We start from the raw sequence: 12,387 nt of genomic DNA, 5'->3' as shown, positions 1-12,387 counted from the left end.
GTCTTTAAATTACTGAAAGGAAAAAAAAAACAACAACCATGGCCACACAAAATTTTATACCCAGTGAAAAGATCTTTCAAGATTGAAGGTAAAGTAGAGAAATGGTTCAGGTAAACAAAAGCTGAGGGAATTTATTGCCAGTGGTCCTGTGATAGAAGAAATAAAGAAAGGTCTTCAGGCATAGGTAACATGACATCAGACAGAAACATGGATGTAGGCAAAGAAATAAAGAGCTCTAAAAATGGTAAAAAATGAAGATAAATAGAAGGGGATTTTATTCTTATTTTTAAATGACTCTGAAAGATAACTGTCTAAAGCACGAATGGTAATGATGTATTTTGGGGTGTGGTGTCTATAAAGGTAAAATGTACACCAGTGGCATCATAAATTATGGGAGGGAGGAATTGGAGGTATAGGATTGTAGAGTTCTTATACTCTACATGAAGTCACATCATATTTGAAGGTAGGCTGATAAATCCTAGGGAAACAACTAAAAATATAACAAAAGGTATATTTAGTAAGCCAATAATAGAGGTAAAATGGAATTTAAAAAAATAACCTACATTTTTGTACAGATATGTAAAAATTGTGATGGAGGAAATTGTGAAAATCCTGGTAAAAATGTTGACTGTACAGAAAGAATGGGGTGAGCACAGAATGTGAAGAAGATAAAGCTGGAAAAGCATGTAAGATGCTGATTATGAAAAATTTTATAAACTGGTCTAGATTAGTGATATTGAATATTTAAGAAAATAACACCTTTTCTCATCAACTTAATAAATAAAGATTTTTCACTTTAAGCTGATTTCATGGTGCTTATTTATATATACTATTTCTTTAGATGATAAATAGGGTTGTGATAAGTTTATGAGGTTCACAAGGATGCTTGTATGCTCTTCTTTTAAGAAGGCAGGTTAGTTTGGGATGCGGGTGGCTCAGTGGTTGAGCATCTGCCTTCTGCTCAGGGAGGGATCAGTCAGGGGATTGAGTCCCCCATCGGGCTCTCACCGAGGAGCCTGCTTTTCACTCTGCCTGCCCCTCTCGTGGTGTCTCTCATGAATAAATAAAAAAAAGATCTTTTTAAAAAAAGAGGGCAAATTACTTCACTTCAAACTTTTGAAGAAAGGGTGGCTTAGTCATAGGCATGATGCTTGTTTTCAAACAGAAACCTAGTTCTTTTGTGAAGGGGATATCTTTTTGTGGCTTACCTTGTGTCCTTTTCTCTGATTCCATCTTCTTGCTATGGATCACAGTATGCCAAGCCATGTGGTTTGGGTGGGATGGACCTCTCAGCTCCAAGGACAGGCTCCGAAGGGCATAAGCCAATCAGCATGTCCTTTCCCCACCCCCCACTCTGGGTCACAGCACTTGGCTCTGGGATGGGCAAATAAACCAGATCAAACTAATCAAGAGAAAACTAAAGGATTTTGGTTAAGTTATATCAGTGAGCAGATTTTTTTAAGTGTGAACATGGAAGTTTCTGGGACTACCAGGGATCAGTATGTCTGAGGATGAAGCTCTGTTCTGAGGTTAAAAGAGGTTGTCTGCACCACAATGAGACTTGAGTAAAACTTCCCCTGCAGTTGGATCAGTTAATAACTTAATATATCATCTTTTAAAAAGTCTAACCAGATTGGTTATGGCTTAGCAACTAAAAGCATCTTGTGTGTGGAACTTTTTATTTTAATTAAATTTTACTTCATTCTTGCTTCTTTCTCTGTTCAAAATCTTTACAATATTTTCCCTCCCTTCACCCTTCTTAGACATCATTTCTAGCCTTCTTTTGGATAAAAGGTCAGTGGTCTCCCCATTTTCTCACAGGTATCACTTATTCCAATTGACATTTACACTTGAGTAAACCTTAAACTTCTCTGACCTTTTTTTAAAAGCGAGCTTTTTAAAGAGATATTTTGTCTGTTTTAAAACAGTACATTATTGTTGCTTTTCTTTGTAAAAGGCCACATCACTCCTTCCAGATTTTTGGATGCTTTATGTGCCTATTTAGATTTTCCCCCTCTTAAAAGTGGGGATCTCCTCTTTTTCTTTCTTTTCCCCTGCAGCGTGGGATGCAGATGTTTTGTAGACACATGGAAACTACTTAACGGTAATTAAAAAATATTTAGCCATTTTCACACACCATTCTTAGCCATGTGAAATAAATAAGAGAATAAATCAGCCCTTAAATATTCCATTTAGTGTTGAAAATGAAAAACAACAGATGTAGGTATTCGAGTGGGATGAAATACTCATAGATGTAAGTCTTAAGTCTTGCCTTGTTTGCAAATCCAGTTCAGTTTGAGCAAGATATGCTGAGCCATTTCCCTTAGCTAACTTTTGGAAATGCATAGGAAAAAGATGAATGAGACACAGATTCAGAATCTTCCTGCCATGGTTGGACCTAAAAACGTCTTCAATCTGTCTGAATTTCAAATTCCTCTTTCCACTGGGAGATGATGTTTCTTGCTTGACTTGTCTGTTGTTCAGCTCCATCAAGCCCTTCCTATTGCCCCTTCTCTTTCAATGGCATCTTGGGTGATGCTGCTCCAGGCACTGTGACACACGGTTTACAGGTTTGGAGGGTTAGGAACTTGTCTGGGCCCTCAGCTCATGAGTGGTAGAGCTGAAGTCCACATTGAGGCTCATCCAAGTCCAGAACCCACATGCTAACTGTGGCTGAGCACCTCCATTCACTTTCACTGAGGGCCCTAGGCTAATAAGGCAAATGTCTCTGAGTAAATAGATAAAATATTTCATAATGGATGAATCTATAAGACAAAGACCAATCTCACACGAATTGATTTTGTGCTGCTGCAATAGGGAACTATTGGGGAACTACTGGGGGTAGGTGGTATTCCTATAATCATAATCTGTTAGGCCAGCAACTCCCCCTGGGGTGTTTATGTCCATAAAAACTTTGGTTTCTGTAAAGTCTTTCCCCTGATGTGTCCTCTAGTATTTTTAAAGTTTTTTCTCTAATGTTATTTGCTGTTATTTATTTAGTCCCAGATCTTATAAATACATTTCATAAATTTAGAAATATTACCAACAAGTCATTCAGAATAACAGCCAACCTGAGCATTAAACTATTACTGGAGAAGAGGCTCCCGAGACCCCTAACCTGGTATCTCTAGGAACCTGTAACCTCTATCTTTCTTCATATTTAGGGTATCTTTGCATCTTGTTTACTTTTTTCTTTATACTCAAGGGAATTTGAGAGATCTTAGATTCTTAAGCTGCCTGAATTCTCTGACATGTCAGCCGAAGCTTGTCATTCTCTGTTACCCAAAGACATCTCCCCATTCCTCTATCCATTCCTCTCTTTCAATGTCACTAGTCCATATCTTGGTAAGTTCTGGCTAATAAAACTCCACACCCTCCTTCTTTGAAGCGCTTGCTGGTAGACAGACTTGTGTTCTAGGGTCTGGTATCTATTATTTAGCTCAGGAGACTACATAACAGAACTGCTCAGAACAGAAAGTTATGCACCAGAATAACCTTAGGCCAGGCCCCCCAGTGCTTGCTAGAGTTTCTGATTTTCCATATAGCTTGAGTGGAGCTTTAATGTCCAGACTTTGAACACTGGTACTTCTCTACAGTTGAACCCATCAGGACTGGGTATGTAGTAGAGCCCTCTGTAAGAGCCATCTGTGGAAAGGGGATATATCACCAACCAGCCTTCAAGCTTCTGATTCTGAGGCATGAAAATTGGATGTAATGGAGCAAAACTTTTTATTGGATCAGTCTTTACTGCCAGGCTAATGGCAAGAGGCTTGTTGTTATTGGTCCACAGGGAACTTTGAAACCAAATCAGTCCCTTCCAGGTGTTTTTTTGGAATAGCAGAGGACTGATTCTCACTAGAAATCCCCACATGCTGGGCCTGGCATGGGAGAATTTTCCAATGAATACCCTCCTCCCAGAGAGATGGGAACCCCTGCAGAGAGGTCACCCCCTTACTTAGGGCATATGCAGAGATGGGATACCAACCCATGTGGAGTCAATTCACAAAGGCTCAGATTTCAACCTTTGTGATATTTTATATCTTCGAGTCTAAGAATTTCTCCTGTTAGATGTTTACTTATTGGACTTAAAATCTTTGGATATATTTTCATTGAAGACCTTTGAAAACCATGTCCTGAGTTAGGTTCCGCAAGGGCATTGCTATGCAATGATTGATTAATGTTTCACCAATACATCCTAGTTTGTGCTAAAAGCTGTTATTTCATGATTCTACTATATAAAAATACAGTAACCAAGGGAACAAATAATCCAAAAGTGAGGTTTATCTGGAGGGTGAGTGTTATTAAAATCATTTTACTCCAGTTTGTTAACATACAGCATAGTATTAGTTTTAGGTGTAGGATTTAGTGATTCACTAGTTAGAATTTAAACAAAAACTTGGAAGAAAAAAATCATTTTATTCCACAACTGGTTAAAGTGAGAGAAAATGTCTTCATAATGTTACCTTCATTAAAACAAGGCAGAAGAGGGGAAAAATATTGCTTACGTCAATCTCATGACATACTACTCTGACTTAATGAGGAAACTGCATTTCTAATAGTAACGATTATTTTGCTTGCTTTCATGGAAGAAAGGTTATTGAGGATTCTCCAACTCCCTGGGGAATCACTTATGAAGTGAAGTATTTTACACGTTAGGTACACCATAAATCTTGTTGACCTTCCTGCACTTAGAGGCATTTAAAGGTGCATCATTCCTGTTTCCTTGGGACTAACATTCAAACAAAGTCACTCACCAGTTATTAAGAACTTCTAGATACCTGGCTCTACCATCAGACAGAGTGAAGTAATGTGGCTATTTCTAGTGAATAGTGACAGATTGGTTTTTCGGGAGGCAGAATTTTAAACCAATTGTCCTTATGAATTTGATTTACCAAATGGTTTATAGAAACAATTTGGGTTCTAATATGTTTGCACATTTTCCTAATGTGAACATGAGAAGCAGATATGTTGCAGAACTGGCATACGCCACCAATTTTAATGTCTTCAAGAGGAGAAAGGACATAAATATGAACCTGATTGTGAGCTCATTGGGGGCAGGAATCTGTAGTTTATCTTTTTGTATCCTTAGCACCTAGTAGTCCCTCATCCATCTAACAACTATTTCATCCAACAAATATTTACTGAGGACCTACTGTGTGCCAGGCACCATAGGATGAGGATATAGAAGTGAACAAAACAGAATCTCTGCTTGTATGGGGCTAGTATTCTCAAGAAGAATGAGGCTAAAAAATTAGAATATAATACATCAGGTAGGAGAAAAAACAGGGGAATAAGGATAGAGAATGAAGAGAGGGATGTCTGTGCTCTTTTCTGTAGGTGGCTTCTCTGCTGTGGTGACATTTGAATAGAGACTGAAGGAAGCGCGGAAAGCAGCCACTTTGTTATGGGGGGAAGAGAGTTCCAGGTAGAGGGAACAGCGGATGCAAAGGCCCTGAAGTAAGAGTGTGTTCAATATGTTTAAATGACAGCAGTAAGACAAGAGGGGTGGAGTGGAGGGAAGAAGGTCAGAGGAGGAGGTAGGACAAGAGTTTAGAGGTCTTGTAGGAAGAGCACAGGCTACATAGGTGGAGCATGTTAAGGGTAGGATTCTGGACTTTGAGTGTGATGGCAACCTTGGGAGTGGGGTGCTGGATGGGGAGTGTGGTGACTGATCCATGTTTAAGAAGTCTCTCCATTGCTATATGCAATAATGGAAGCAGGTAAGGCTGTTAGGAGGCTCTTGCAGCAGATCCATGGAGGAATGATGGTGAATTGATGGTAGAGGTGGTGATCACCTCTTAGCAGAGAGCATTATGTACATGCAGTGCTCAATCAGTAAGTATTTATAGTTTTCATTCACATGAATCCCAATCTTCTTCCACTCTATTATCTGTAAAAACTGGCCTTATCAAGGCAAATGTTTTTTACTTCCACTCTTATGTTCTTTTTCAAAGACTTTTTAAGTGTATTGTTTTCAGACTACAGAAAAAGGGACATCTTCTTAGAAGTTCCAAATGTGAAAAAAAGAGCAATAACTTAAAAGGAGTTTTTAAGAATTAAGATTAATACACCTTTGTAGTCTGCTAATATACCCATCATGTCTGCTGTTTGAAAGCCACTGCCTATTCTCCACTTTTTTTTAATAAGGAAATTAAAAAAAAATTAAAAAAAATATTTGACAGACAGACACACACACACACACACACACACACACACACACCACAAGTAGGCAGAGCAGCAGGCAGAGGGAGAGGGAGAGGCTCCCCATTGAGCAGAGAGCCTGATGAGGGGCTCGATCCCAGCACCCTGGGATCATGACCTGAGCCAAAGGTAGATACTTGACCAACTGAACCACCTAGGTGCTACTAACTAAAGAGATTTTTAAATCATTGCGCTATACTTTCTAAGTCCTGGTCAAAGCTTTGCTACAAATGATCTTTCCTGTTATACTGATCCTCCTCAACCTGTCAAAGGTGAATGTCTCCCATCTTTGTTTTCAATGGAACACAAGCCAAGATGGTTCTCACCAAAGGCCTTTTTTATTTCCATCAGCATCTCTGATGATGATCAGTAATAAAGTCAGCTCAGCTCTGGAAACTCAGAAGTTAACCAGTTGATTTGCTTTAATCCTCATAATGTGGTTGTCTGGCTACAGTAAAGGCAAAATGTCTGAAGGGCGACAGAGGTCTTTTTAATGGGGTGGCTGACAATTTAGAAATACGGTAACATAGTGAGGATTTCAAAGTGTGTAGCCCATTGATCTCAATTACAGTAGTGTTGCATTATACAGGCACTTGATTGAGGGCAGTGGTACTTCAGTTTAAATGTGCATTAGAGTCACCTGGAGGGCTTGTGAAACTGTGAATTGCTGGCCTCTGTCTTCAGAATTTCAGATTCAGTTGGTCTGGGGTAGGGCCTGAGATTTTGCATTATTATCAAGTTTACAGGAGACACCAATGGCAGGGACCAGGCTTTGAGAACCATGGAGCTAGAGAAATTCACCTCTGAGGGAGACCGAAAGAGAAAGAGAGAGACAGAGGACTCTCAAAGAAATAGAAGCACTGATCTTTTTCTTTGAGACATTTATAACCAAATTTATGCTGGAGAAAAATACTGCCATTTATTCTAAAATAAATGCATGCCAGGTAATAGAGGGTAAGTTGTCCTGAGTGTTGAGTTAAAGGATAGAGCTGGAAGGACAGAGACAGGAGTCTGAAGCCAGGTCACTGAGGACTTGGAGGGGTGAAGGCAGTTGTGGTTGGGTTGAAGGTGGGAGTAAAATCTCATTGGCATGTGGTGAGAAAGAGAATGTGTGTGGATAGGGGGACTGGGAATTTAGGGACCTGGCTGGCTATATGGCAAAGACCAATTTGGGGAGGCCAAAGGAATGGATTTTGGAAACAGGCCAAATGAGGATGAAGCCAAAGAGTCTTTGAACCCTGGAGAATGTAGATTGGTCAATCATAGCAAAAGTAAAACAAAAAAGATTCCTTAAGGAAAAAGCATAAAGATGTGCCTGAGTACCTGGTTAATGAGAGGGGCATGCGTGCCTCAGATTTCTTTTTCTGCTGAAAGAGACATTACCTTATGAATAGCAACAAATGGTTACAAGCTCTACGTAGGTGACGTAGTTATGCTTTTAAACATTGAGGAAGGAGCATCCATTATAAAAACTAAAGGGAAGGGTAAAAATATTAACATTCTATAAAAAGGCTGCAGCACCTGATTGAAGCAGGTGTGCTAAATGCCTTAGTTTTTATTTATTTATTCATTTATAGTCTCAAGTATTGTGATTTGGAAAATTGACTTTCACAACAGGCAAAAAGAGCGGTTGGGAATTCTAATAATACTCTAACAATGTGTGTTTGCCTTTTATTTTCAAGGACAATAAAATCATGAGGACATTTGTTGGCCTTCTGTTGCAGCTCTTGGAATTTGTGAACATACAAAGATTTTGATAATAGGCATTTTAAGTAAGCAGATGATCTTCCAGACATAAATAGCTCTCAAGTTATTTTAGGGGCAATAGCCATGGAAGTGATGGGAAATGAGAGTTTATTTATTTTTTATTTTTTATTTTTTTGGGAAATGAGAGTTTAATAGCAATAATAAGCATTTCAATAACATGATAACAGTTGTGATCAATATCTGTTAAGTGATGATTTTGTGTCAGGCCTTGTGTGTGGCTCCACACACATACAGAAACACTTAAGAACAGGGATCCCTGGGTGGCGCAGCGGTTTGGCGCCTGCCTTTGGCCCAGGGCGCGATCCTGGAGATCCGGGATCGAATCCCACGTCAGGCTCCCGGTGCATGGAGCCTGCTTCTCCCTCTGCCTGTGTCTCTGCCTCTCTCTCTCTCTCACTGTGTGCCTATCATGAATAAAAAAAAAAAAAAAAAAAAACACTTAAGAACAACTTCATCGAGGTATAATTATATATCATAACATTTAGTCAGTGTGAATGTACAGTTCAGTGATTTGAGTAAAATATAGACGTGAGTACTGACTGTATCACGGTCCTGTTTTAGAACACCGCTATCACTCCAAGTTCTTCTCTGGTGCCTGGTTGTAATCAATTTCATCTCCACTCCCAGCCCTGGACTGCTTTACTTTCTGTCTCTATGGATTTGCCTTTTCTGGATATTGCATATAAATAGAATTATACAGTATGTAGTCTTTTCAGTCTAGCTTCTTTCACGTAGCCTAAGTTTTTTAGATCCACCCATGTAGTACCAAGTGCCAGCTTTCCATTCATTTTTATTATCAAATAGTATTTTATTATGTAGTTATACAACTTTTTGTTTGTCCTTTCACAAATTGATGGGCATTTGGAATTTTTCCAGTTTGAGATTATTATGAATGCCAGTATGACTATTTGCTCATGTGTCTCTGCACATACATAAAATTTTAATCATCCCAATTACCCTATGGTTTAAACCATGATAATTTTTTTCTCTAGATACTGAAACTGAAGGTCAAGAAATTATGAAACTTGCCCAAGGCAATAAATGCAACATGGATAATATTTTAAAAAATTATTAAGTGCACTTTCTTCTTTGTCACTTCCATATAGTTTGCTGACTCCCCAGCTAAGTCCTGAGTGACTCATCTACTTCAGGTTGAGGTGGCGGTATAAGGAACATTATAGCAGAAATGCAAAGGTAATAGAATAAGTTAATCAGCTTCTGATACTTAGCATAAGATTTTGGGACAAGGCAGTAAGATTAAAAGCCAGGTTTTAGAAGGAGGGGGTGTAGGGAGAGAAGAGGATAGGACATTTATTTATTTTTAATTTATTTTTAGCATATCAAGAGGACAACTTGGAAGGTTTAGGTCATAGTTTCTTTCATGGAGTGGAGAAGAAACCTCTTCGACCTGTTGGCTAGGTTGTTTGGCATCCTGCTCCATGTTGGGATGAGGATATGGCAAAGTGTGATGATGAGAATAGTAGGATCCTGCTCCTCTGACCAGGGCTTTTATGAGGAGAAGTGGCAAGAGCTGGGCATGTGGGTCCCAATCTCTCCACTATGGGCTTTGGGTCGGATGGAGCAGGGGTGGGTGGACTTAGTGGAGGAGGTGACCAGGTCAAGGGCTTTGGACTCAAGGTGAATATGGGGCTCTGGGCAGAGATTGCCTTCAGGCTGCCCGGCTCCAAACTGAGGGAGAGCCATATCAAGGAAAGCTTGGCAACACAGCATGGTTAGGCAAACAGAAGGCCAAAGATAGCTTTCTAAGTCACCTTCAGTGTCCTTGTGGTGTGAAGGGACCCCTGACATTCCCACTGCTTCTGAGAGTGCTTCCTGTCATTAGTGGTCTGAGGGACATCAACCTGCATGAAGGAGGATGCTGGTGGACTGCCCACTTCTAAGCTCTGGATGGGAAGATGTGACCGGGACTAGCAGCTTTAGCAAGAGCTGCAGTGAGGATCTCTCTAGGTTATCATCGATAGAGACCAGACACAGATGCATCAGGCACTGATTTCAACAGTAGCAGGATGCTCAAGGGATAGAACTGCTAACAACTATGAGATCCCCAAGTGGCTGGCTTATACCCAAAGTCAATATGAGACCAGAGTACTCTTGCCCTAGGGCTGGGGCTAGTGTGATGGCCATGAGGTGCTTAGGTCACACAATTTTAGGAGGTACTTGCTTCTCCAAGTTTACATAAATCTGCCTCCCATATTCCTGTTCAACATCTTGGGAGGGAGGGTGAACCTCATCTAATGAATTTTAAAGTACTGCATGTGTGTAGGTTTGCTGGAATAGACTGAATCTAGGGTGTGTCTTTTGTTTGCTTGTTTCCCACTACCCAGGTCTTGTGCTCTTTCTTGTGTGGAAGAGCAGGTCTGGTAGGGAGATGGATAAAGAAACGCCATTTTCTTGGCACATGGGACAGCAACGTATCCTAACCATGTATCACTAGTGAGTCATGGGGCTGGGATTTGAAATCACATTTGCCTGAATCTAGAGCTCACTGGGATGACCGTGGGAAGGAGTTTTGCTCCCTGGGATCCTTTTCTAAAAGGTAGTAGCAGGAAGACAAATAAAATTCCTTACTTTTCCACAGAATTCAATTCTATGAATCTCTGGACCCAGAGACTCAATGATAGGCTTTGCAGATGGTAATAATAATAATAACTAACATGTTTTGAGAGCTAAGTATGTCCCAGGTGTTCTAGGTGCTTTATCCGTATTAACCCACTGACTCTTCACACCACCTTGTGTGGTGTTGTATGCTATCTTTGTTTTACAGAGGAAGAAACTGAGACACAGAGAGGTGCAGTGCTTCCTCAAGGTCATGCAGCATATAAACAGTCGTGAGCAAAGTCCTCTGGATGTGGAGTCCATCCTCAGGATCACTTCAGCATGAAGGTAGCTGACTTAGATGGTGCCATCTTTTGTTGTGTAGCCCTTCTTGTTTTGCCAACAACTTTCAAAAGTGGTCTTATTTTGCCCTGATGACAGGGTTAGCTGTTAACAGGGATAGGAGGCAAAGTTGCCAGTTTATATCTGAGGTAACCATGATGTCAACAGCAGCTTGAAATTGTCAGAATTGCTCATGCTCAGACTATGGGGAAAAGAACTTTAGGGTGTACAGAGGCCCACAGGGAGGCATCATGGAGGACACTAAATGCTGTGTCAGGGAGTTTGGTGGGGAAAGTTACATACAGATAAATCAGAGACCAAAAAGGAAAGAAAAGAAATGGAAGACATAGTTGAGTTGACAGTGTGTTCAATCATTAGCTCTCGATACGATTCTGTCTGGATCTTGAAAAAGAAAATAAAAAGCTGTGGAATGTGTCAGCTTTCTGGAAAGTCCCATAACCACATCCTTCTTGTCATCAATTCTCATTAAAGGTTGGTTGAACCTAAAGAAAATGCCAGTTTTGCTAATTACTAAAGATATTTAAAGAATCATCTCCATCGTACAGTGTTAGATGAAGCAAATAAATGGCAGCAGAGATTGATTAATGACCAGAGCCAACATGAGGTAATCAATCACAAAAGTCATTTACTCCAGGGCATTCAACAGAGAAACGTTTTCTAAAATGTGGCATATGAAATGGTTTTTGGTCCTATCCAAAATGAATACTTTCATTTTAATAGTGATAATTTTTATTGTATTAGAGGAATATTGATTTCCTATTTACGGGGATAGTATACCTAAATAGTTAAGTAAAAATTGACTTGATCTAAAGAAAAATTTAAATAATGATACAGGTAGTATATCAATATGGGAAAAATCACAAAGATGGTATATAGATGACCAGGGTTTGGGGAACACTGTGTTAATGTCACAAAGACCAACCAGTTATATAATAACTCAAAAGTGAGGAGAAGATATTTTATTCCCTTCCTATGCTACTCTCATCTTTTATTCAGGGTTTACTATATATCAGGCACTGCACCAAACATTTTACTCATATTAGCTCCTTTTATCTTATAACAGTTGTCATCTGAGAGTCCTCTTCATACAGCAGAACTCTGATTTTATGGGGATGGTAATGACTCAAGCAGAAAGACTACATTCCCAGGTTGCTTTGCAACCAGAACCATGTGACTATTCTGACAGATGAGCTATAAGTGAGAGTGCTGTGTGGAATCTTTTTTTTTTTTTTTTTTTTTTTAATTTATTTTTTTATTGGTGTTCAATTTACTAACATACAGAATAACACCCAGTGCCCGTCACCCATTCACTCCCACCCCCCGCCCTCCTCCCCTTCTACCACCCCTAGTTCGTTTCCCAGAGTTAGCAGTCTTTATGTTCTGTCTCCCTTTCTGATATTTCCCACACATTTCTTCTCCCTTCCCTTATTTTCCCTTTCACTATTATTTATATTCCCCAAATGAATGAGAACATATAATGTTTGTCCTTCTCTGACTGAC

At 39.7% G+C, this 12,387-nt stretch overlaps 1 long non-coding RNA gene across 1 annotated transcript in view; it reads left to right on the top strand.

The window, feature by feature from the left end:
• The window catches only part of LOC119871642, a 37,237-nt gene extending 26,154 nt beyond the window's left edge, over positions 1-11,083 (top strand). Inside the window, exon 3 of the long non-coding RNA XR_005357630.1 lies at positions 10,754-11,083. This is a non-coding gene — a long non-coding RNA (uncharacterized LOC119871642). The remainder of the gene's footprint in view (positions 1-10,753) is intronic.
• Positions 11,084-12,387: the final 1,304 nt, after the last annotated feature.

This window comes from Canis lupus, chromosome 4 (genome assembly GCF_011100685.1).
Source record: "Canis lupus familiaris isolate Mischka breed German Shepherd chromosome 4, alternate assembly UU_Cfam_GSD_1.0, whole genome shotgun sequence".
Classification (NCBI taxonomy): Eukaryota; Metazoa; Chordata; class Mammalia; order Carnivora; family Canidae; genus Canis; species Canis lupus.
The sequence above is the reverse complement of the archived record's forward strand: the minus strand, read 5'-3'. Positions and strand labels throughout refer to the sequence as shown.